At 46.5% G+C, this 20,629-nt stretch overlaps 1 protein-coding gene across 2 annotated transcripts in view; it reads left to right on the top strand.

The window, feature by feature from the left end:
• Positions 1–20,629, top strand: part of ARHGEF3 (Rho guanine nucleotide exchange factor 3) — a 341,554-nt gene that overhangs the window by 15,388 nt on the left and 305,537 nt on the right. The gene's annotated exons all lie outside the window — the stretch shown is intronic.

The following is a 20,629-nucleotide window of genomic DNA, read 5'->3' as shown; positions in this document are numbered from 1 at the left end:
GGTTATCCTTGGTTCCTGTGCAATTACAGGGGAATAACATGTGTTGGCAGATGGGTTGGCGATGGCAGTGGCTCAGATTTTATTGCTTTGAGTTAAGTGGATTTTTCTTACATTTCAGTTTTAGACCAGAGCTCTGAGAGTTCATGGCCCTAAGTAAACAGGGTCATTTATCTGCAGCTAGTGGGTATTTGTTCAGTGCATTTATCTGCAGGGCACTCTGTGTTAAAACCACATTTGTATTTCAGCCTAAACTTGAAAGACTTCCTTCACCTCTCCTGAGCCAAAGCTACCACACAGCTGTGGTGACCTATGGGTCACTGGCCATAGGAACTGTTGGTATTTGGGGATGTCTCAGTGGAAACTTAGGCTGTATGTGAGAATATGGTATCCAGACAACATTAAACTTATTGTAGTTTTAATTTTATCTTACTTTTATTGATATAATTCACATACTATAAATCCTCAAAGTATACAATTTAGTACTAGTTTTTAGTATATTCACAAGGTTGTGCAGCCATTACACATGTCTAATTCCAGAATATTTTCATCATCCCAAAGGATAACTTTTATTTTGAAGGTAATTTAAACATTCAAGAACACTGTCCACTGGAGCCAACCCCTCAGCACACAAACATGCTCTTATTTTTCTCAACTTAACAGAGAAACACACCCCACTTCTTCCTTCAGTTACACCTCCATTTCTTTTCAGTTTAGAGCAGAACTTCTTGAAAGAATTGTCTGGACTTGCTGACTCCAACTCTTTCATGCTCTCTCACTTAAAAAAAATGATAAACGACACATAACATAAAATTGACCATTATCACTATTTTTTTTTTTTTTAATGGCTTCCCCTGCTACATATGGAAGTTCCTGGACTGGGCTAGGGGTTGAATGAGAGCTACAGCTAGGGCCTCTGCTACATCTATGGCAACACTGGATCCAAACTTAATCTGTGACCTGCACTGCAGCCTGTGGCAATGCTGGATCCTGAACCCACTGAGTAAGGCCAGGGATCAGACCCACATCCTCTGGGGACAATGTGTGGTCCTTAACCCATTGAGCCACAACAGGAACTCCACCCTCACCATTTTTAAGCATCCAGTTCAGTGGTGTTAAAGTATACTCACATAGTTGTGCAACAATCTCCCAGACTTTTTCATCTTGTAGAAACTGAAGCTCTCTATCCATTAAATGACAGTTTGCCATTTCACCTCTCCCCAGACCCTGGTAACTTCCATTCTGTTTTCTCTTTTCATGAAGTAACTACTCTAGATGTCTCATATAAGTAGAATAAAAAAAAAAGCAGTATTTGGGAGTTCCCATCATGGCTCAGTGGTTAACAAACCCAACTAGCATCATGAGGATGCCGGTTCAATCCCTAGCCTTGCTCAGTGGGTTAAGGATCTGGCGTTCCCTTGAGCTGTGGTATAGGTCCCAAATGTGGCTTGGATCCTGAGTTGCTGGGGCTGTGGTGTAGGCCAGCAGATTCAGCTCCTACTGGATCCCTAGCCTGAGGTATGGCCCTAAAAAGACAAAAAAAATAAAAAAATAAAAGACTCTGTGTGTGTATGGCTGGCTTATTTCATTTAGTATAATGTCTCCAGTATACAGCCATGTCGTAGCATGTGTCAGAATTTCCTTCCTTTTTAAAGGCTGAATAAACAGTCTATTGTATGTACAAACCACATTTTCTTTATCTGTTTATCTGTTGAGGAGGCACTCGGCTTGCTTCCACTTTTGGCTCTTGTAAATAATGTTGCCATGTTGCTCATCCCATGGCCCCTTCTCTGACCCCATCCTTCCTCCTGGCCACTAGCAGTGTTCGACATAGTTGGTCATTTTCTCTTCCTTGAAGTTTTTTTTTGTTGTTGTTAATGTTTTGGGTTTTTTGTTTGTTTGTTCTCTTTTTTGCCACTCCAATAGCATGTGGAGGTTCCTGGGCCAGGGATCAAACTTGTGCTACAGTAGTAAGCCAGGCTGCTGCAGTGATAATGCCAGATCCCTAACCTGCTGTGCCACAAGGGAACTCCTTGAAGTTCACTCTTTGCCTGGCTTCCAGAACAATGGTCCTCTTCCTACATCTCAGTTGAAGGATCTTCATCCTTCTGAATGCTCAATCCAAAGCCTGGGGTGTTGTCTTTGACTCTTCTATCTCTCATCCTCACACCTATCAGAAAATTCCACTGCGTGTGCTATCAGAATATACCTGGTGTGTGGCCACTGTCTTGCTGCTATGACTCTTGTCCAAGCTCCTCTCCCGTCTCACCTGAATGACTGTTGCGATTTCTTTGTTAGTCTTCTAGCCTCTGTCCTTACCTCCTTCCAGTTTGCTCTCAATTCAGAGCCACAGGGATCCTTCTAAAGGGGTGGCCAGATTACCGCTTATTTTTCTAGAAACCCTCAAAAGGGCTCTTATCTTACAGCAAAAGCTGAAGTCCTTACGGTGGCCTCTAAGACCCCAATGATTTGGCTGCTTTTCTTTCTGACTCCTCCCTTAGTTTGGCTTTCCCCTCATTACCCTACTCCAGCTGCATCCGCTTCAGTGCTCTCCTTCAGCTGGACACCTCAGGGCCTTTGCACTCACTGTTCCCCTTCCTGGAATGCTCTTCTCCTGACTTTGGCACAACACAGCCCCTCACTTCCTTAAGCCTTTACAGATATCACCTTCCCTGGCCATATTATCTAAACTGTCAACACTACCCCCAACACGCCTCTCTGCCTTCCTAGAGGTTTTTTTTTTTTTTTTTTTTTTGGACATTTATTGGGCTGCTCTCGAGGCGTATGGAGGTTCCCAGGCTAGGGGTCCAATCGGAGCTGTAGCCACCGGCCTATGCCAGAGCCACAGCAACATGGGATCCGAGCTGTGTCTGCGACCTACACCACAGCTCATGGCAATGCCGGATCCTTAACCCACTGAGCAAGGCCAGGGATTGAACCTGCAACCTCATGGTTCATAGTCAGGTTTGTTAACCACTGTGCCACGACAGGAACTCCTAGATTTTTTTTTTCTTAACAATCTAATAGAGGATATATTTTGCTTTTTCATCTGATTCATTTTCTGCCTCCTCCACTAGAACGTAAATTTCTTTTTTATGATTTTTATTTTTTCCATTATAGTTGATTTACAGTGTTCTGTAAATTTCTACTGTACAGCAAAGTGACCCAGTCATACATATATATATATAGACCCTTACCTATTCTTTTTCTCACATTATCCTCCATCATGTTGCATCACAAGTGACTAGATATAGTTCCCTGTGCTATACAGCAGGATCTCATTGCTTACCCACTCCAAATGCAATAGTTTGCATCTACTAGCCCCAAACTCCCAGTCCATCCAACTTCCTATCCCTCCCCCTTGGCAACAACAAGCCTGTTCTCCAAGTCCATGAGTTTCTTTTCTGTGGAAAGTTTCATTTGTGCTGCATATTAGATTCCAGCTATACATGACATCATATGATATTTGTCTTTCTCTTTCTGATTTACTTCACTTAGTATGAGAATCTCTAGTTCCATCCATGTTGCTGCAAATGGCATTATTTTTTTTGTTTTTTTGTTTTTAATGGCTGAGTAGTATTCCATTGTGTATATGTACCACATCTTCTTAATTCATTCATCTGTTGATGGACTTTTAGGTTGTTTCCATGTCTTGGCTAGTGCTGCAATGAACATACGGGTGCATGTATCTTTTTCAATGAAAGTTTTCTCTGGGTATATGCTCAAGAGTGGGATTGCTGGGTCATACGGTAGTTTTTTTTTTTTTTTTGTCTTTTCTCTTTTTAGGGCCGCACCCACAGCATATGGAGGTTCCCAGGCTAGGGGTCGAATCGAAACTACAGCCTCTGGCCTATGCCAGAGGCACAGCAACACTAGATCCAAGCAACGTCTGCAAACTACACCACAGCTCATTAGATCTTAACCCACTGAACAAGGCCAGGGATCGAACCTGAAACCTCATGGTTCCTAGTTGGATTCATTTCCACTGCGCCACGATGGGAACGCCATATGGCAGATCTATATTTCATTTTCTGAGGTACCTCCATACTGTTTTCCACAGTGGTTGTACTAATTTACATAGAATGTAAATTTTATGAGGCCTGTGTTGTTTTTTTTTTTTCACTCTTCTCTTCCCTGCCATGTCCCAAGCACCTCTCCTGGTGCTGTTGAACTAGTAAGTGGAAGTTTGGGAAATAGAGTTTAAAAGCCATCTATGATTCCTCCGTTATGATACAATTCTTTCTTGCTTTTTTTTTTTTTCATTTTTTCTTACCTCTGAACTGTTACATGTTAGTGTGTGTGTGTCTACTGTCTTTTCCCACCATACATTTCTCCATAAGCCTCTTCCTCCTTCTCTTTCTCCTCCTTTTTCTTCAGTTGCTACATGATCTTCATGATTGCTTATTAAACAGCTGTATAATGTTTCACTGAGTGGATGTAGCAATTTTACTTAACTCTGTTCTTTTATTCACTATTATTGGGCTGCTTCCAATTTGCTGCTGTTGAAGATGAGGCCAGTGAATGACTCTTGGGCATTGGCCTTGCCTCCCTCCCTCGCCTCTGGAAGGAGTCCCCATTCTCTTGAACCCAGGTTGGGGCCATGGCCCAGGAGGGCCCATGGTGCTTCCCCACCCCCTGGCTGTGGTGATTGGTCCAGGGCTGCATATAGGCCCAGCCAGGACAGACTGTGGCTTCCCTCAGGCCACCCTGACTCATTCCGAAGCTGCAGAGGAGTTCCCATTGTGGTGCAGCAGAAACAAATCCAACTAGTAACCATGAGGTTGCAGGTTCCATACCTGACCTTGCTCAGTGGGTTAAGGATCCAGCGTTGCTTTGAGCTGTGGGGTAGGTCACAGATGTGGCTTGGATCCTGCATTGCTGTGGCTATGGCATAGGCTGGCAGCTGTAGCTCCGATTCAAGCCCTAGCCTGGGAACCTCCATATGCCGTAAGTGCAGCCCTAAAAAGCAAAAAAAAAAAAAAAAGAAAAAAGAAAAAAAGCTGCAGGGAAGATGCTCAGAGGCACTTGAGTCCAGAGCAGTAAGGATGGGGCTCTAGAGTATATAGTGGTGATAGAGTGCAGAGATGGTTGGGGATGTCATCTTTGGGTTCAGTCATTGGACTGAGCTGTTGCAGTCAATCTTTTTCACCATCCTAGATGGAGTCAGATCTCTCACTGCAAGGAATGAGTCTCCAACTCTATGGAGCATCATCCCCCTTCCACCTCTCTTCCCCCCTTTTATAGTTGTTTTTTAGTCCAGAGCGAGGACAGATATTATAGACCTAAGTAAGGCATTGTTCAGGGCAGAAAATGCATGTTGGCAGAGCAGCTTGATTTCTTTGTCACAAGTAGAGAGGCAATGTGAAAGCGTCATCTGCCTGGATGCAGATGCTGGCACTGTGATGTGGTGTGGGAAACCTCAGTTTCTTTGTCTGTAAAATGGGAATGAAAATAATCACACCCACCTCAGGGAATTTTTTTTGAGAACTAAATGAGTTAATACATGGAAAGTCTTTAGAATGGTGTATAACACAGAATGAGAGACCATTTACTGAGCATGAGCTGGGGCAGCAGCAGTGTTATGATGCCCAACTCTTGAAAGTGTAAGAGGGGTTAAACACAGAACTACCATAGGATCTAGCAATTCCACTCCTGTGTATTTACCCAAAAGAATTAAAATTGGGGACTCAGATAGCTGCACACTCATATTCACAGCAGTGTTATTCACAATAGTGGAAAAGTGGAAACAACCCATGTGTCCATTGGCAAATGAATGGATAGACAATGTGGTACATGTGCAATGGAATAGTACTCAGCCATAGACAGGAAGGACATTCTGACACAGGCCACACATGGACGTACCTTGAAGACGTTATGCTAAGTGAAAGAAGCCAAACACAAAAGGACAAATATTGTCTGATTCCACTTACATGAGGCACCTAGAATTGGCAAATTCATCGAGACAGAAAGGAGAATGGAGGTTATCAGGGGCCAGGGGAAGGGCAGAAGGGGGAGTTTTTGTTCAGTGAGTATGGAGCTTCTGTTTGAGGTGATGAAAAAGTTTTGGAGACGGGAAGTGGTGAGAGTTGTACAACAGTGTGAATGTACTTAGTGCCACTGAACTGTACAGTTAAAAATGGTAAAAAAAAATTTTATCATAATAAAAAAATATAGGTGGATTTAGAAGGTGTGACTCCTATTGTGGGTCTTCCGGACATTTTCTTTACAGGTTGAAGTTAAATCAAAATGGAGCAAAACACAGTGAAAAAATAGGCACAGACCAAAAAAGAAGTGGTGGTGGTGGTGGTGGGATAAACTACCCAGGAGCCCAGAGGGTCCCTCTAAGATCTGATACTGCAGCCTGGGATCTGGCATGGCAGGAGCGGGCATGGAAAGCATCCACATGAATATTCTTAGTGACTGTGGGCAGGTCAGTCTGGTCCCCGGGGTCAGATGGGCCCAGCCCAGGGCTGGAGCCCATGTGAGTCACAGCTCACCCCCTAGTGAACAAAGAGATGTGGCAGGGAGGGGTTGGGCGGTGACTCAGAGGCTCCAGCTGCTGTGAGCTTCCTCTAGGCGCCCGCCCTCTCCAGTTCCCTGACCAGCTTCCTCCTGTGTGGGTGGAGGCAGGTATACCCACTTTTGAGCAGGCCACTGGGAAGGCTCCCCAACAGAGTCTAAAAGCTGTTCAGAGCTCTTTTGCAGCTCGTTTTTAGAACCACAATTATAGCAGCTACACTGATTGAGCGCTTGGTGTATACCAGCCCTGGGCTCAGGCCTCTGCACATTTAATCTCCTTCAAACCTTAATCTCATCCTATCAGCTATCTCATCAATCTCACTTTACAGAAGAGAAAATGGGCTTATAAGGATGAAGCAACTTGCCTGAGGCCACACAGCCTGCAAATGGCAAAGATTCAGGAGCCTGGACTTGTAGCCATGCCAGGGATGCATAAACGCACGCGCGCGCGTGTGCACACACACACACACACACACACACACACACACATGGAAGATTAAACTCCAAATGTGACTTATCTCTAGGTCTTAGGTTTAAAGACAACTTTAATTTTTTTTTGAGCTCATAAAAAAAGTTGGGAAATGCAGATAATAAGTATATATTACAACAAAAACTGCATCATGAAGTATGATTACATTTTAGCATTTCAGGTCATTCTTATTGGTACCTTTGGGATCCTGAGGAGTGGATGATATTAAACGAACTCGCTGACACTTCCAAATACAAAGATTGAATTTCATAGACCTGTGAAAAAATTGCAAATTGTTGAGTAGCATTTTAAGTAAATAAAATATTGAAATACATTTAAAATAGAAAATGGGACATTCAAAATCAAGGAAGCTTTTCCATTAAAAAAATACACACAAAACCCCACTGAGTACTGAATGCCACTCACTCTGTGGGACACTGAGACTAATCATAGCTATGACATTCTTGTCCAATGTTTGTAAAGCTGTAATGGCATCTCAAAAGAATCAGGCTCATTTGGCACAAATTACCATGAATGTTACAACAGATAAAATACGTGTAATATAGTTTGCTCCTGGAGGGAGCAAGCTGTCATGCTCATTTTCATTTCCAAGGCATTATTTTTCTGTGTGTAAAAGGCCACATGTCTTGTTAAATGGAAAGAAACTTGGTCTTTCAAGACTTTTATTTGTTTATTTTACGTATGTATGTATGTATTTTTTCTTTTTACGGCTGCACCCTCGGCATATGAAGGTTCCCAGGCTAGGGGTCAAATTGGAGCTATACCTGCTGGCCTATACCACAGCCACAGGCACAGCCACAACCACAGCAGCAAAGGATCTGAACCGCATATGCGACCTACACCACAGCTGGATCCTTAATCCACTGAGTGAGGTGTGGGATCAAACCTACATCCTCATGGGTACTAGTCAGATTCGTTTCCACCGAGCCATGACAGGAACTCCAAGACTTTAATTAATTAATTAATTAATTAATTTTTTGTCTTTTTTGCCATTTTCTTGGGCTGCTCCTGTGGAGGTTCCCAGGCTAGGGGTCGAATCGGTCTACGCCAGAGCCACAGCAACACAGGATCCCAGCCACATCTGCAGCCTATACCACAGCTCATGGCAATGCCAGATCCTTAACCCACTGAGCAAGGGCAGGTATCGAACCCGCAACCTCATGGTTCCTAGTCGGATTCGTTAACCACTGAGCCACGATGGGAACTCCACTCCTATGGTCACTTCTTAATGAATGAGGCAGTGATATGGACAAGACCAAAAGTAAAGCCCAATGAATGTGGGGGAAGGGAAATTCATTGTCGCCAATAGTTTAAATTTCATCTGAAATTTTATCAGAGTTTTTAACTTGGTAACAAACTGACTCATTTAGGTGGCCCATCCTCAACTCCTTCCTAGCTATCTAATATCAACAGAAAAATCAATAAAATTGAGCACTTTGAGGAGTTCCCATTGTGGCTCAGAGGTTAATGAATCCAACCAGGAACCATGCATGCATGAGGTTGTGGGTTTGATCCCTGGCCTCGCTCAGTGGGTTAAGGATCCGGTGTTGCCGTGAGCTGTGGTGTAGGTTGCAGATGAGGCTTGGATTATGCATTGCTGTGGCTGTGGTGTAGGCCGGCAGCTACAGCTCCAATTCGACCCCTAGCCTAGAACCTCCATATGCTGCGGGAGCGGCCCTTAAAGGACAAAAAAAAAAAAAAAAAAAAAAATTGAGCACTTTTGGGTTTTGTTGTCCAATACAGTAAAGAGGCATTCATTCATACATTTACTGAGCAAGTATGTATTGAGTGGTGTGATGGCTGGGGTAGACTGAGGGGTACAGACAAAAAGAGATTAGGAATGAGCTGACCATTGAAGTTGTGTGACGGGCACATTCTTTCGACTTTTGTATGTGTTTGAACATTCACATTCAAAGAGTTAAAATGTATAATATTCAGCCTTTAAACCTTGGGCTGGGCCCTGTGCTCAGTGCTGGGGAGGCTTTTCAGAGAAAGGCTCAGACTTTGCCCTCCTGGAGCCATTAGGCAGACTCATTCAGGAAACAGATATTAATCAAATAGTCACAAGAATGTAAGTAACATTACGGCTGTGGTAAGTGCTGAGAAATCAGGAGCTGAGATCCCTGAGATGTAGTGTAGACCCTATTCTACCACCCAGGATTCAAGGAGGAACTAAGAGTCATCAGTCTGAGGTAGCACCAAGGGGGCATTTGTGTGTGTGTGAGTGTGTGCGTGGGCGTGCACAAGCATAGTCTAGGCTGAGAGGAGTCTGATTCTCTGCCTGCCTGAACCATGTGATAGAAGGATTTCAGAGTGGCCCAACTGCATGCCCTTCATCCTCTTAGAAAGGTTCCATGGTGCATGTTCTGGAAAATAAGGCAGAGCACACTCCTTCAGTGCAATCCAGTTCTTCTTAGAAGAAAAATGCAAACCTTTTCTTACTTTCCCCTACGCAGCTTGCTACTCCCTGCCATGCCTTCTAGCAAGAACCCAGTCCCTGTTCTTTTTCAGTCTGCATATGGCATTCTTCCTGTCTGCAGTGCCCCTACCTCTGCTCTTTTTGGGGTCAGCTCCTTTCCATGTACCAGTCTTGGCTCAGATGTTGCAGGGAGGCCTTCCCTCAATACTTCTCCCCATTGGCTTTCTCTTCCCCCATTTTTTTTTCAATTTCTCCCCCAGGTTGTGAGCATGGTGACCACAGGGGCCATGTCTGGGCATGTCTTGCAGCCTCCATAACTCCTAGCAGGCGACGCTCAGCAGATCTGACAGCCAGTGCAATCTTACAATGTCCCTGTGCTTATTCCTACTTAATCATCATGCCTTTTAAAAGGATTTGATCCATGTACAATTGTTAAAATTGACTTGTGGGAAGTTGTGAAAGTTTCACATGAGATAAAAATATTTTGTATGTGGTTTGTGTCCAGAAACTCTCTCTGACCATAGGGACATGTATATCTGAATTCTGTTGGGCTGCAGGAGGGGAAGTGGAATTAGATATTTCTGTAGGATCCAGATAAAGGACAGAGGAATCTGGGAAGCTGCATTTTTCTCTGGGGATGATGGAGGTTGATCCTTCTTGTGTGTCTGGTTTGTCATCATAGCTGACAGAACTTTACCCTAAAAGTATACCCCCATCACCTCTACTTCAACTTGAGAAGTTCCGTGGTGGTGCAGCAGGTTAAGGATCTGGCATTGTCACAGCTGTGTCTTAGGTTGCTGCTGTGGCACAGGTTCCATCCCTGGCCTGGGAACTTCTGCATGCTGAGGGTGTGGCCAAAACAAACAAACAAACAAACAAACAAACAAATAACCACCTCAACATGAGTTAAGGACTTAAATGTGGAAGGCAAATTAAGGAGTTCCAGAAGATAATAAAGAAGAGGAGTTCCCATCATGCCTCAGCAGTAACAAACCTGACTAGGATCTATGAGTATGTGGGTTCAATCCCTGACCTCGCTCAGTGGGTTAAAGATCTGGTATTGCCATGAGCTGTGGTGTAGGCAGCAGATGCGGCTTGGATCCTGCATTGCTGTAGCTGTGACGTAGGCCGGCAGCTGTAGCTCTGATTGGACCCCTATACTGGGAATTTACCTATGCTTGGGGTGCGGTCCTAACCCCCCCCCAAAAGAAGATAGTAAAGAAGAATATTTGGATCAAATTAGGCAAAACATGGGTTTCTTGAACAAGACACAGAAAGCACTGCCATAAATAAAAAGTTTATAAATTAGACTTCATTAAAATTAAGAACTCTTGTCAACAATAATGTCTACATGGATGGACTTGGAGGGCATTATGGTAAATGAAATAAATCAGACAGAAAAACAAATATGGTATGGTATCACTTATAGGTGGAATCTGAAAAATACAACAAAAAGTGGTATAAAAATAGGCAAACTCACAGATATGAAGAATAAACTAGTGATTACCATTAGAAAGAGGGAAACGGAGTTCCCGTTGTGGCGCAGTGGTTAACGAATCCGACTAGGAACCATGAGGTTGCGGGTTCGGTCCCTGCCCTTGCTCAGTGGGTTAACGATCCGGCGTTGCCGTGAACTGTGGTGTAGGTTGCAGACGCGGCTCAGATCCTGCGTTGCTGTGGCTCTGGCATAGGCCGGTGGCTACAGCTCCGATTAGACCCCTAGCCTGGGAACCTCCATATGCCGCGGGAGCGGCCCAAGAAATAGCAAAAAAAGGACCAAAAATAAATAAATAAATAAAATTTAAAAAAATTTAAAAAAAAGCTCAAAAAAGAATAAATTAGAAAAAATAAAATTAAGAAACTGTTTATCAAAAGACATTATTAAGAAAGTGAAAAAGCAAGCTGCAGTCTGGGAGAAAATATTTGAAGTACACATGTCCAACAAAGGATTCATATCCAGAATATGTAAAGAACTCCTACAAAACAATAAGAAACAGACAACCCACATTGAAAAAGACAAAACACTTGAGCAAGCACGTCACCAAAGAGGATTTCAAATGACCCATAAACGTATAGAGAGGTATATAACCTCAATAGTCATCAGAACATTATAAACACAATGATAGCACATATAGCCACCCCAAATGGCTAAAATAAAAAAGACTGACACAAATGTGCTGGTGAAGACATGGAGCGACTGGAACTGTCGTACACTGCGAATGGGAGTAGGAATGGGTACAACTACTTTGGAAAACTGTTTTGGCCATGTCTACCCAAACTAAGCATGTGCCTACCTATGCAGAGCAATTCCATTCCTAGGTATAGTGCCTGTGAGAAATGAGTGCTTATGAGCATCCAAGGACTTGTACATGGATGATCATAGCAGCTTTATTCATAATTACCAAAAGGTGGAAACAACCCAAATGCCCATCAACAGCCATGTGGGTAAGCAGGATGCTGTTTATCTATATAGTGGAGTGTACTCAGCAATGAAAAGAGCCTTTGGGTAGGGCCTTAACTGGGGGACACATGAGGAGACCTAGAGGACTAGAAGCATTTTATATTTTGATTTGGTTGGTGATCACATGGGGGTATAAATATATGAAAACATTATTGAGTTGCACAAATAAGATTTGTGCAGTTTGGAGTTCCTGTTGTGGCACAGCAGAAACAAATCCAACTGGTGTCCATGGGGATGTGGGTTCTATCTCTGGCATTTCTCAGTGGGTCAGGAATTTGGTATTGCATGAGCTGTAGTGTAGGTCACAGACATGGCTAGCCCTGAAAAGCAAAAAAAAAAAAAAAAAAGAGATTTGTGTAATTTATGTATGTTGTGAACTATTTTATTATGTATTCATTGGGGAAAAAATACACAGTAGTCTTTTTCTAGAGGAAGGTTGGGGTGTTGAAACACTGTCAGAGGCCAGGGCAGGCTGGAGGGGAGGGGAGGATAGAGCCCGTGAGAGGCATTTTCCTGGCTGTGGTGCTCAGGTGTGTTTCTGCTCCTCCTCATCCATCTTGACCTCACATCCTGCGGTGTGAGCAATGCCCATCACCAGTCCCTGGCCCGCTCCTTACTTTGCAGAAAGGGTGGGCATTGGGGGGGGGGGAGGGAGGCTGCTCCTAACTGTGGTGCCATTTAGAGGAGAGGTGCATCTCTCTGGTGCTCTCACTGGACTCCCTGTAATGTCCCAACCTGAAGGCTGGAGAGGGAGGGAACCTGCCTGTCGGCTAGCTTGACCTGAGGCCAAGGCTTTACCTGAGGTGCAGTGGTTGGTGTTACTGGATGGGTTGGAAGGGATCCAGAGAGGAGGTGGAACCTGCCTCTGTCTGCCCAGGGAACATGGCTCAGCATCCACACCCTGGGCTGATCTTCACGAAATTACAGCTTATTGTGTAGACAGCCTGGGACAGCCCAGTGGGTGTGCTGGCGCAGATCTCCAGGCTGAATGGCCTGAGGTTCCCTGGGTCAGGCTTTGTGCCCCAGAGGATCTGTGCTTGGGTGCTTTGGCTTGTGTCTTTCTGATAGAAGATGGACGTGCTTCATTTCCGTGCCTGGCTGCTTGGGACAGAATAAGCACTCTGGCTGTGGCTCTGGATGCCACCATGATTTGGCTTTTATCTATTTATGACCTTGTGATTTTCCATGTTCTATAAAAGTTTTAAGCCGCTTTACCAAGAGACAAGGCAAGTGTAGGGGTTAAGAGGATACGATGCTCTGGAGCCAGAATGCCTGAATTCCCAGGGACGATCTTGAACCAGGGACAGGTGGCAGGTAGTGCTCATACCCCTGAGGACAATGCATTGGCTGGTGGCCTTGAGCAAGTCACTATGTCCATATGTGCTTCAGTCTCTTGGTTAGATGATAGAGAATAAATTAGAGATGAATCTGGGGTAACATGAGAGTACTAACAGTAGCACCTTTGGGTTGTGTGGATTTAGTGAGGAAATTAATATGAAGCACTAAGGACTGCCTGGTACAGTCTGTGCTCAATGGATGTTAGCAGTGGTGGTGATGGTGGTGGCCACGTCAAGATGCTTTATTTTTTCTTTTCTTTAAGGGCTGCACCTGCGGTACAAGGAAGTTCCCAGGCCAGGGGTCAAACTACAGCTGCCGGCCTACGCCACAGCAATGCAGATCCAAGCTGCATCTGCGACCTACCCCATAGCTCATGGCAACGCTGGATTCTTAACCCAGTGAGCGAGGCCAGGGATTGAACCTGCATCCTCATGGATACTAGTTGTGTTCTTAACCCACTGAGCCACAATGGGAACTCTTTGAAGAGCATGTGGATATGCTGGGACAGTAAAGGGCGTCAGGGCTCACAGGGGGCGCAGGGCATCAGTGGGTGGGAATCACCTGGAGCTTATCTGCACACGGCGGGGCTCAGGCAATGTTCAGTGACTTTCTGTTTTATTATTCCATCATTTGACCACAGGCCTTCCATCTCTTATCCACAGTTATGGAATCAAGAAACTGAATGTTTCTGGAGTTCTCTTGTGGCATAGTGGGTTAAGGATCTGGCATTTTGACTACAGTGACTGCCGTCGCTGCTGTGGTTTGGTTTTGACCCTGGCTTGGGAACCTCCACATGCCGAGGGTGTGGCAAAGAAAGAAAGAAATAGAGAAAGAAAGGAAAAAAAGAAACTATGTTTTTAAAATAACTTGGTGCAAACACCAAGTTTGCACCAAACCTGACCTGAGTTAAGAGGACACTGTTTATAGTGTGTAGCAGAAGTAATCATGTTCAGCTGCAGAACTTTCTGTATTTGACTGTGGATGCTGCACCTGACCCTGATGGGGTTTTATGTAACATATCATCGGAGTTCCTGTTCCTGTGGCGCAGCGGAAACGAATCCGACTAGGAACCATGAGGTTGTGGGTTCGATCCCTGGCCTTGCCCAGTGGGTTAAGGATCCAGCGTTGCCATGAGCTGTGGTGTAGGTCACAGATGCGGCTCAGACTGGCTCCGATCTGTTGTTGCTATAGCTCTGGTGGAGGCCAGTGGGTACAGCTCCGATTAGACCCCCTAGCCTGGGAACCTGCACATGCCACGGGTATGGCCCTAAAAAGTCAGAAAGACAAAAAAAAAAAAAAAATTGTGCATACTTGGTACCACTTTTCTAAAATGCAAACATTATGAATTCTTAAACACACCCCCCTCCAGGGGGTGGGAAGAGGGAGTTGTCTGCTTGTGGTTTATTCTCCAGTTGGCCAGTTGGGCTAGTTTCTCTTTTTTTGCTAATAGGCAAGTACCCTGCAGTGAGTGTCCTCCTGACACTGGGATTGCTGGGTCAACAGGCAGGCAGACTTCAAATTTTGGTAGCTCTTGGCAGATTGATTTCACAGAGATTAGAGAAAGTGATAGTTCATTCCACCAAAAGTGTGCAGATGTGAATTTGGTCATGTTACTGCCCTGCTTCCAAGAACCTCTTGGAAGATGCTCACGGCCCCCAGACTTACATCCTAGCTCCTTTCTTTGGTGTTCACAGCCTTCCCTTCCCAGTCTGGCTCTGGCCTGTCTGCCTAGTCTCTGACTTTCTGACCGTACTTGGGCCTTGGACCAGCTGAGGGTCCTGTGCTGAGTCAACCCCACCTCCACCACACACACCTCCTACTGTGCACCCTCTGGCTCAGCCCCGGGCATGACAGAGCTGCTCCTTCTTGTGGCGTTGCCCTCTGGGGAGGGTCATTGCTGGCTCTGAGCTAAGAGACCTTGGAGAGCCCAGAGGGTAAGGGATGCCCTGCGGGAAGGCCCCGAGACAAATTTGGAGGAAGATTTGTGTCTTTAGGCCTGTGAGAGGCCCTTGCAGAGGATTAAGCTGGGGAGTGACCTAGCTCACTGGCTCCTATTTAAATACCACAGGATTGGAGTTCCCTTCCTGACTCAGCAGTTAACAAACCCGACTAGGATTCATGAGGATGAGGGTTCAATCCCTGGCCTTGCTTGGTGGGTCAGGGATCCAGCTTTGCCTTGAGCTGTCTGTGGTGTCTGTTGCAGATGTGGCTTGGATCCTGAGAGTGGCTGTGTCTGTGGCGTAGGCCAGCAACTGTAGCTCTGATTTGACGCCTAGCCTGGGAACCTTCATATGCTGCAGGTGCGGTCCAAAAAAAAAAAAAAAACAAAAAACCACTGTCTGTTAAGGAAGTGCTACAGTGGCCTTAGTCACTGATGGCATGTACATAAGAGGTAAAGAGAGAGAAAGGTCAGGGATGCCCCTCACGAGTCTGGATTGCAGTGTGGGTGGACAGAGGTGCCCTTCCCTAAGCCTGAGACTCAGAAGGAGGATGGGATGACAGTGAAAAGAGCAAGTGCTCTGGTTGCTGGGGTCCAAATCCCAGCCCAGGTTTTTGTTGGCATCAGGACCCTGGGCAGGGCATTTTACCACACCTGAGCCTCAATGGTCTCATCTGTAAAGTGGGCATTAGCTGCCCCCACCCCGTAGGATTGTGGTGAATATCAGTGGTGTGAACAATGGTCACAGGGCTGGCCCCTAGTGGGTGCGGGCTAAGTGTAAATCTCCCCCTCTCTGGAGCCATGACGCTGCCTGCCCTCAGTCTCCCCAGACCTACTTCTGTATCGGAACCACCTGCCTAGCCATCGCCTCCCAGAGTCCTCGTCCTGTCCAGCCTTGCTTTCATTTTCTTGCTTGATTCTGAGTCCCTGAGAACCTGAACCACAGGCAGTGGAGCTTGGACATCTGCATTTCTGAGAAGTTCCCCAGGTGAACACAGCTGCTCCCTTAGGGCAGGAACCGTGTCTTCTCAGTGCCAGTCCCCTGGGTGGCCCTGCTGGGTAGATGCTCCTGGAATAACTGAACCATTAACAACTGTCTGTTCTCAGGCTCCCACGTGGCTCCATCTCCCAGCAGGCTGGACAGATCCAGTTTTCAGAACAGCCCAGTGCCAGGCTGGCCGCCCCAAAGTCGCCCTGGGCTGTGTGTCTTTAAAGTGTAGATTCCCAGGCCCAGCCTTGGCGATCCTGACTCCGAAGGCCGGAGCTGGAGACCACTGTGATCCTGTGCAGGGACAATTCTGTGTCCTGCTCCATCAGGACACCTGTGGGCTCTGAGCCCTGTGCATCCTCCCATCTCTGGCATCTTGTGACTCTGTCAGGGAAACACTAGGCCCTTGGCCTCAGCCACAGGCCGTGGCATGTCCTACCCTGCTGGGTGAGGTTGGTTTTCTTGGTTCCAGGTCACCAGGTGTGGTTTCTGGGTAGTGGCAGTGGCCGCTCCCCTCCTGCAATCAACAGGAATTAAAAGGCCTATCTGTTTTGAACTTGAGTGCTGCTACCCCCAATTGCACAAGGACAGGTGTCTTTATCACACCTGATGTCCCAGTGACTTGGGGCCCATGCCCCCCAATTTACTTTGGTTTGTGGTCTCATTCTCCCAGGCAGCTCTTGGGAACAGCTGCTCTCACCCCAGGAGAGCCCAGGGCTCAAGTGCCAGGCTTTGTGTCCTGAAGCACCTACCCTTCCTGTTGGCCTCCCCTCCCTGGACACAGAGGAATGATTATGGGCAAATGGAAGGTTTCTATCTCTGCGCCACTTGCAAACTACTCGACAAGTTTTGTAAAGGTGCAGTCTTGCTCCTGACCTGTGCCAGCCTGCTGAGCAATAGAGGTCCCATTGTGGTGTCAGAAGTTAATTCTGGGTGAAGGTTCAGCAGCTGACAGAGCCAGGCCAGCACTGGACACGTGACTCTGCTGGCCCAGGGCAGCCTACTCACACCTCACTGTCATTTCTTGTGTGCCCTGTGGGCGTGTGCCTCTCAGAGGAGAGGAGGGCAGGGATCCGGAATCCTAGAGGGGACCTTGCAAAGCAAGTCCAGGTCTCAGCCTGTGGGGCTGTGGAGGAGGGGCTGGGTGGGCTGTCAGCCTGAGTCTGGGCCTGAGGAGCTGCCCTCTCAAAGGCTCATCTAGGGTGACCAGCACTCAGGTCACTTTCTTCATGACTGAGGCAGCCAGTTTACTGCCTCCTGAGGTCTCTGTGCCTGTGCAGTCTTGCCTTCTGGGCAGGTCTGGAATGATTCCTCACTGGGTTTTCTTATATTCTCTGGAAGTGCTTTTCCTCCCTTCTTTTCATCCTCCTGTTTGCTCAGCGTCCCAGCTCCCAAAGCTTCAAGTTCTGCCTCCCAGGTCCTTTAACCCTGCTGCCTTGGCTCGCTCTGTCCAGCAGAGACCCCCTCTCTTACACCCTGCTCCTCAAGACCACAGTGCTGATTGCAGTGTGGTGTCTGGACTCACTCACTCTGGACCTCCGACAAGTAGATAACCTCTCCCAGAAGCCCTCTGCTTTCTTGTCTTTCTGTTTCTTGTCAAGGGGAGTGGACATCAGCCTTTGTGGAGCACTGTGCTGGGCTCTTCACTGGCCCTGTTTCACTGACTCCCCACAAAAGCCCTATGGAGCTGACACCACTACCACCTCTTTAACAGCTGGAGAAAGAAAGGCACAGAGCAGCCCTTTCCAAGCTCTCATAGCTGCCAAGTGGCAGAAGTCAAATTAGAGTCTCCATAGTCTTAACTTCAGAACTCAAGGTCTCACCTGGTTATCTGTATGGTGAATGTTGTCATCATTTTCAACTTAGATCTTTCAGCAGCTTGTGGTACATCATGTTGTTGTAGAATCACAACTCATTTGCGTTTGACTTAACTAAACTAGAAGCTCTTAAAAAAAAGAAACAAGCATGGAGTCCCTGCTGTTCCTCTTGACTGCGTGTTCTGGTGGGGTGGGGGGTGGGAGGTGGGGGGGTGAATCTGCAGGTCTCCCAGGCCAGCCCCGGCTACCATCAGGCAGCCCTGTGTGTGCTTCTGAGGGTGGCAGTTCTGTGTGTTCCATCTGTCCTGACACCGACTTTACCTGGAATGTGGCTGAATACACTGCCACTTACTCTGTAGTGGGTTCCTGGAGGGCGTGGGCACCCCTCACCAGGTTGCTCCTTTTTGAGGGGCTTTCCAGGGGAATTCTGGACTCTGCAGGTTTTTCCCACCAGCCATAGAATTTGCCCTCCGATGTCGGAGGCTCTCATTGGTCTTCCCTTTTGTGGGGCCTTTCTCAGCTGACACTTTGGATTAGAGCACAGAAACAGAGCTAAGAGTTAGCCACAGAGTTTTTGGGGGGATTGGGCTGCATATTTAATTCAGGTGCCAGCCTGTATGGGATATGGGAGGTTTGGAGGCCTGGATCCAGGATTCAGACAGATCCAGCTGCTTAGTCCCTGTGGTCCACTTCCAGAGGCTTGAACTTGGCCAAGCTGCTTAAACTAGAGTTTGTTTCCTTCTCTGTAAAAACCATGTGCATCTCATGGGGTTCTTCTGTGACCTTAATGCAGGTAGAGGGTAGGTCCTGTATAGGTCTCAATTCCAGTGAATTTTTAATTCTCATCAAGTGGCTAGCTACATACAATTTCATGAAACATTTTTTTGTTTTGTTTTTGTTTTCTCCTTTTAGGGCTTCACCCACAGCATATGGAGGTTCCCAGGCTTGGGGTCAAATCAGAGCTATAGCTGCCGGCCTATACCACAGCCACAGGAGTGCTGGATCCGAGCTGCATCTGCAACCTACACCATATCTCATGGCAACACTGGATCCTTAACCCACTGAGAAAGGCCAGGGATCGAACCTGCGTCCTCAAGGATACTAGTCAGATTCATTTCTGCTGAGCCACGACGGGAACTCCAATTTCATGAAACATTTTTATAGTTGGACTTCTCAGAGAGATCACCCTTTTCTTTTTTGCAGGCATTTTGAAGCACTCTTTGGGCATGAAGGATGCTGTATGTATGCATTTGTCTTTGGAGATATTGAATGATGGAGGGGCAAACCAGATTGCCATCCTTGAGCTGAGTTAGTGAGTGTGGTTGTGTCACTTCTGCTAAGTTCATTTTAATAAATGATCTGGTTGGTAAGGATCAGGTCGGAAAGTCTTTCCTTGTCTGAGGGATCCCGTTTTATCTCCAGCTGGGAACATTGACACAAGGTCTTTTCCAGGGCCATTTTACATGACTGTCATTTCCTTCTTGGATTTCTCTTGAGGGGGGTGGAGACAAGCATCCATTTTCTTATGCTTATGCCCTAGTTCTTTTACCCAAGAAAAGTCGCTTATTCCCCTTACAGTTTCCCCACCCGTAAGGAGGTAAGAGTCCCTGCCTTACAAGCCTGCTGAGAGGGTCAAATGGGATCAAGCATTTGAAGCACTCTGCAGGGTGCCTGGCTCATAAGAAGACAGTCATCACCATTACCAGTGGTGAGGAAGAGGAGGACTGTGATGACAGTGGTGGTACTGATGACGTGGTTCCCAGATCCCTGGCTCGCCTCCTGCCCTCCCTTGGATGGACTATGCTTGGGCAGTGTCATCTTACAGTGGGCAGTGGGGCTGAGAGACCCCAGACTGCTCTGACCACTGTGTCTCACTCTCTCCTACCTTTGGATCCTCCATGAATGGATGAGCATGCTCTCTGTCCATCAACAGAGTGAGACAGGTATCCACTAAAGACATCATTGGAGAAACTTAGAGAGAGGCAGGCAAATGTTAGTGCTTTTGTAAAAAGTAATGCTTTTTTTCATTTTTTATTTTTTATTTTTTTTGTCTTTTTTAGGGCCGCTCCTGCGGCATATGGAGATTCCCAGGCTAGGGGTGCAATTGGAGCTGTAGCTGCCAGCCTCCGCCAGAGCCACAGCAACGCCAGATCTGAGCCGTGTCTGCGACATACACCACAGCTCATGGCAACGCCGGATCCTTAACCCACTGAGCAAGGCCAGGGATCGAACCTGCAACCTCATGGTTCCTAGTCGGATTCGTTAACCACTGCGCCACGATGGGAACTCCCAGTATTGCTTTTTTTAAACCTTTTTTTTTTTTTTTACATTGGAACTTTTTTATGGTATGAGGGCTTATCCAAGAACCCTGGCATATGGATCATAGAGGACAGGAGATGCCCTTTTTGAAATCAGAACATCCTTTGGGGAGTTCCTGTTGTTGCTCAGCAGTAACAAACCCAACAAGTAACTATGAGAACATGGGTTTGAGTCCTGGCCTTACTCAGTGGGTTAAGGATCTCGCACAGTTGTGAGCTGTGGTGTACGTTGCAGAAGCACCTTGGATCTGGTGTTGCTGTGGCTGTGGTGTAGGCCAGCAGCTAGGGCTCTGATTTGACTTCTAACCTGGGAACCTCTATATGCCTCATGTGCAATCCTAAA

This window comes from Phacochoerus africanus, chromosome 1 (assembly GCF_016906955.1).
Source record: "Phacochoerus africanus isolate WHEZ1 chromosome 1, ROS_Pafr_v1, whole genome shotgun sequence".
NCBI lineage: Eukaryota > Metazoa > Chordata > Mammalia > Artiodactyla > Suidae > Phacochoerus > Phacochoerus africanus.
This window is presented reverse-complemented; position numbering and strand designations above follow the sequence as displayed.